The sequence below is a fragment of the Elephantulus edwardii genome, unplaced genomic scaffold, assembly GCF_000299155.1.
Source record: "Elephantulus edwardii isolate Elephantulus edwardi_28Jun2011 unplaced genomic scaffold, EleEdw1.0 scaffold00183, whole genome shotgun sequence".
Lineage (NCBI taxonomy): Eukaryota > Metazoa > Chordata > Mammalia > Macroscelidea > Macroscelididae > Elephantulus > Elephantulus edwardii.
The window spans coordinates 3896968-3902576 of record NW_006399933.1 but is presented as its reverse complement, the minus strand read 5'-3'; the positions used below and the strand labels follow the sequence as shown (position 1 = coordinate 3902576).

The 5609-nt window shown below is 37.0% G+C and overlaps 1 pseudogene; it reads left to right on the top strand.

Moving 5' to 3' along the window:
* Positions 1 to 4260: 4260 nt before the first annotated feature.
* LOC102868584 lies at positions 4261 to 5217 on the top strand (annotated as a pseudogene).
* The last annotated feature ends 392 nt before the right edge of the window (positions 5218 to 5609 follow it).

Genomic DNA, 5609 nt, shown 5'->3' with positions numbered 1-5609 from the left:
TCTATTATATTTAGAACTTTTAGCATGTGCATCTGTAAGCAAAGTCTAGTCAAGAAACACACCATTAGCTTGCAGCAGTCAACATTAGCTCACAGCACACACCATCTTATCTTCATCTGCTTGGATTCTGGTCAGCTTATCTCCAATCATCAGTTGCTAGGTCCAGATGCGCATCACCTACAAACCCCAAAGTCCATGCTTCATCTTGTGTTACTGACCAACTGTTTCTTCACTCAATTTTAGTTCCCACATGGGGCCAAGTTAAAAAGACAGGGGTCCTCATGACCCCTGTTCCTCAAGCCAGCAACCCTTTTGTGCTTATCCATATATCTGTACTGGTAAGGGTAGTCAAATCAGAAACTGGCTATCTAAATAGGGAGAAGAAAGTATGAGGCATGAAGTTCTTGGCTTATGTGTTTTCACAAATATGTTGTTGTTTTTGCTGTTGCTTGCCTTCAAGTCGAGCATGACTCATAGTAACCCTATGGACAAAAGGCCTGAAGCCGTTGTATAACTATCGACATTTATCAAAGTTCGTAGAGTTTCCAGAAGCATGTTGTTATATAGCTGTTTTATAGTGTAAGAGGAAAATGACTTTTTCATATCTGAAAGTTAATGGCTAGAAAAGTCAAAGGGTGATCTGTGCAGTTTATAATGAAAAAATTCTTTTCCCAGCCATTGCATTTTATTTTCCCATGTAGATGAGTGGGACTATGTGAATAGGGAGTGCTAGCCTATCCAAAAGGGGATTGGCTAGTCCCACTAATCTACAAGGGGATTGGCTAATCCCACTATCCATAAGAGGATTGGCTAGACTTGTCATTAATTTGCATGGATCCAGCATCAGGAATAGAAGGATGTTCCCCACCAGGAGAAAGAGCAAACAAGATGATCTACAGGACCAACAACCATAGTAACCACAGTGGAGAACCAGAGACCTGATGTGAGATGAGACCTTGGGACTTCTACACCATTAGAACCAGAGCTAAATGTTTTTGCCCTGATTTGTTGGCCAACTGGGGGTGGGGGATTATAATTGACAGGACTGAAAACTTCTGTAACACAGCCGAAATCAACACAGCTCAAGGCTGAGATGCCTGTGAGTGCGTTTCAAGTGCTGTCATGACTGAATTAAAAGTTTCTGTATGTCCTCTACTTTAGAGTAGTGAGAGAAGACCTTCATCCTGAAACCCACAGCATCCCTTTTTCAGCAGGAAGTAGCTAAGAGAATACGCCATCCTCTTTTCCTTATGAATCAGGGTGAAGTATCTCTCAGGGAGGAGTGATAGGGAATGGCAAAGGACACACTGACAAAGAAGATTAATCAGAACTGGCTTTGACAAGCACTGTGGCAATTGGACAATTAAAACAGACATTCGAGGGGGGAAAGAAGAATGAACTGGGGAGGAGGGTGGAGAAAACAGTAACAATGAATGAATGAAAACTCAAAATCTCTGTAAATGTTCATTAAAACTAATAAAATTTAATAATAATAATAATAAAGTAATATGTATATCTTAATATGTTTCTTACATTCTTTTCTTTTGAATTGAGGAAATAAATTATTCTACCAATAAACAATTAATTATACACATAGATAATGTTAGTTGACCTGCAAGTTTCATAGAAGTTTTTTAGTTTTATTTATTTAAAAATCTTAAGTAATAGGTGCTAAAGATGACATTTGTTGGGTAAAGGAAATTTTATCAAGTATTGAAAACTAATGGTTTAATCTTTGCCTATGTGGGATAGGTATTTATTTCATAGTTACAAATTGTGTATAGTCATGAACTCCATGAACTAACATTGCCCCCTCCAGCGAGTTTTCAGAGTATATGCATTAAAAAAAGATAGCAAATTCAGTCTCTCTTAAATGGAATGTCATTTGAGGTTTGGCTTCATGATACATCCTGAGATATAATGCTGTCAGGTGTAGGATGCTATCCATATGCCCACATAGAAAGCTGTCTATGAATGTTACTCAAATTTAGAAGAAAATGAAAATTTTTCCAGCATTTAAAGTGGAACAAGGCATATCATTGCTGTTATTAGATGGGTCTTAGCTCAAGGCATAGAATATAGGAAGAATGTGTATTTGTACCTTGTTAAGTATGCAAAAGCATTTAACTGTGGATAATAACTAATTATAAATAACAGCATGAAGAATAGAAATTTTAAAACAATTGTATTCAGGTGGAACCTGTACATAGACCAAAATACAGTAGTTGGTACAAAACAAGGGCATACTGTGTGATTTCAAATCAAAAGAATGTGCTGCCATATTAGTCTGTTTTCTGTATGCTGAGAAGTTGCACTATGGGAGGAAGATGTAGCATCACAATTGAAGAAGACTCATGAACATTTTTGCCCTAAGAAAATTATACAACCTTGCTTGCTGAAGAAAATGTGAATACTTACTAATGAAGATCAAAGACCATACAGTGTTAATTTTTAATTACACCTTAACATAAAGAAAACAATTTCTCATAATTTATCTAATAAACAATATCCCGATGAACTAAGATTGACCTTGCCAAGTATTTCATTTTACTTGGATCAACAATCAGTGCCTTTGTAAGCAGCAGTCAAGAAGTCAAGTTACTGATTGCATTTGCCAAATCTGTTGCAAAAGACGTCTTTAAAGTTCTAACACTTTAAGCAAAGAAAAATGTCACTTTGAGGAGTAAGGTGTCATTGACCCAGGCCATGGTTGCCTCATACACATGTGATGGCCCCAAAATAAAAGACAACCAAAGAAGAATTGATGTTTTAAATAATGGTGTTTAAGAAGAATGTAGAATATACCATTAAATGCTAAATGTATAACCAGAAAAAGAAATCTTTAAACTATACCTGGAATGCTCCTTAGAATTAAGAAGGGTGAGATTTCAGGTACTTTGCGTTTATATTCATGAGGGACAAATTGCTTGAGAAGAACCTTAAAGTACTATATATTTTTTTCTATTGTGCAGAGGGTCACCATGAATTAAAATATACTTTATTTAATCTAATAACAATAAGTAATAAAATAATAAGATTAAGATAAGAACATCCATATGAGGAAATATAGAACCACATAAATTTATGTCATAGAATGTTATAACAATACCATCAAACAAACATTTTTTTTAATATTTTGGGCTTTATTTTATTAGTCACCTATAATCAATTCTCATGATAGTGTAAATATCAGCATTCTGTGACTGGACATGATCATTTATCTTTGTATACATCATGTATCTTTGGTCTCTGAATTGACAATTAGGCCTTCTTTGAGTATGAAGATTTAAACATAAATATTTGGTTTAGTTTAAGTAGACTTTTTGAAAAATTCACCCTTCTCTAAGAAGGCACTGTGCTTGTGGCCTTAAAACTATGCATAACACAGTTTTTAAATCATATGTCCATCAATGATTGCATCTTTGCTCTCCTCTATTAGTATATCTAACAATTGTAACACCTCAGAGATATGGAGTTATTTGTTTCCGTATTTTCATGCAGATATTCTAAAATTTCAGAGTTAACCTCTTAGACAACCAAGAAAAGAAATTCATGGTTTTTTTCTCCATGGCTCAAAATAAAATCTCAACTCATTTAAATGAATATTTTAATCTTCATAAGCTTCTTTCTTAAGGTCTGTCAAAATTTTTCATTGTCCATTGTTCAATTGTCATTGAACTTATATTCAAGAAATTATTTTATAATATGACCTTTCTTTTACATAAAAGTTAAATCTCCATAGCAACTTGCATTCTCCACCAAATAGATGTTTTTTGCAGACATTTATGACCTTCATAAAGTTAATCTTATCAATTTTATAGCTCATTACAACCTTCAATCGTACTCTGTAGTAAATAAAGAATTTCTACTTAATGGGGTAAAATAATTATTCAAACTTTATGGATGAGTTTTGTGTTAAACTGTTTCTTTGTAATTGTGTGGGCTGAGGGAAGTCAACTACATTTTGCTCCCATTTGCTTCCCACAGGCATGTGGTGAAACTATACACTTGCAAAGCAAACATTTCTGCTTAGGTACAGGGCACAAAAGTTCAAAAAATGTCAATCACGTTTTTCTAACTATCTTAATGAGGTAACAACAAACCAATGAGTATAAATGAACCAGAAGTCTAAAACATTCCTTCCATCAAGACACTTTTTCTGAATTAATTTATATTATTTTATAAAAGAGATTAACACTGCTTTCTGCTGGAGAACGCTGCCGAGGAAGCATCGCAAAAGAGTTTATTCCCACCGCCGCCATGTCGAAGTCAGAGTCTCCTAAAGAGCCCGAACAGCTGCGGAAGCTCTTCATCGGGGGGCTGAGCTTCGACGGATGAAAGTCTGAGGAGCCATTCTGAGCAATGGGGGACGCTCACGGACTCTGTGGTAATGAGAGACCCAAATACCAAGCGCTCCAGAGGCTTTGGCTTTGTCACATACTCAACTGTGGAAGAGGTGGATGCAGCCATGAATGCAAGGCCCCACAAGGTGGATGGAAGGGTGGTGGAACCCAAGAGGGCTGTCTCCAGAGAAGATTCTCAAAGACCAGGTGCCCACTTAACTATGAAAAAGATCTTTGTTGGTGGAATTAAAGAAGACACTGAAGAACATCACTTAAGAGATTATTTTGAGCAGTATGGGAAAATTGAAGTGATTGAAATCATGACTGACCGAGGCAGTGGCAAAAAAAGGGGCTTTGCTTTTGTAACTTTTGATGACCATGATTCTGTAGATAAAATCGTTATTCAGAAATACCATACTGTGAATGGTCACAATTGTGAAGTGAGGAAAGCCCTGTCAAAGCAAGAGATGACCAGTGCCTCTTCCAGCCAGAGAAGTCGAAGTGGCTCTGGAAACTTTGGTGGTGGCCGTGGAGGCGGTTTCAGTGGGAATGACAACTTTGGTCGAGGAGGAAACTTCAGTGGACGAGGTGGCATTGGTGGCAGTCGTGGCGGTGGAGGATATGGAGGCAGTGGAGATGGTTATAATGGATTTGGTAATGATGGAAGCAACTTTGGAGGTGGTGGAAGCTACAGTGATTTTGGCAATTACAACAATCAGTCTTCAAATTTTGACCCATGAAGGGAGGAAATTTTGGAGGCAGAAGCTCTGGCCCTTACGGTGGTGGTGGTCAATATTTTGCCAAACCACGAAACCAAGGTGGCTATGGTGGTTCAAGTAGCAGGAGCAGCTATGGCAGTGGCAGACAGTTTTAGTAACTGCCAGGAAACAAAGCTTAGCAGGAGAGGAGAGCCAGAGAAGTGACAGGGAAGCTACAGGTTACAACAGATTTGTGAACTCAGCCAAGCACAGTGGTGACAGGGCCTAGCTGCTACAAAGAAGACATGTTTTAGACAATACTCATGTGTATGGGCAAAAAACTCGAGGACTGTATATGTGACCAACTGTATAACAGGTTATTTTAGTTTCTGTTCTGTGGAAAGTGTAAAGCATTCCGAAAACAAGGGTTTAAATGTAGATGGGTTTTTTTTTTTTTTTTTGCAGCCATGCTGTTGATTGCTAAATGTAATTGTCTGATCCTGACACTGAATAAATGTCTTTTTTTTATTAAAAAAAAAGAGATTAACACTGAACCTAAGTTATATGT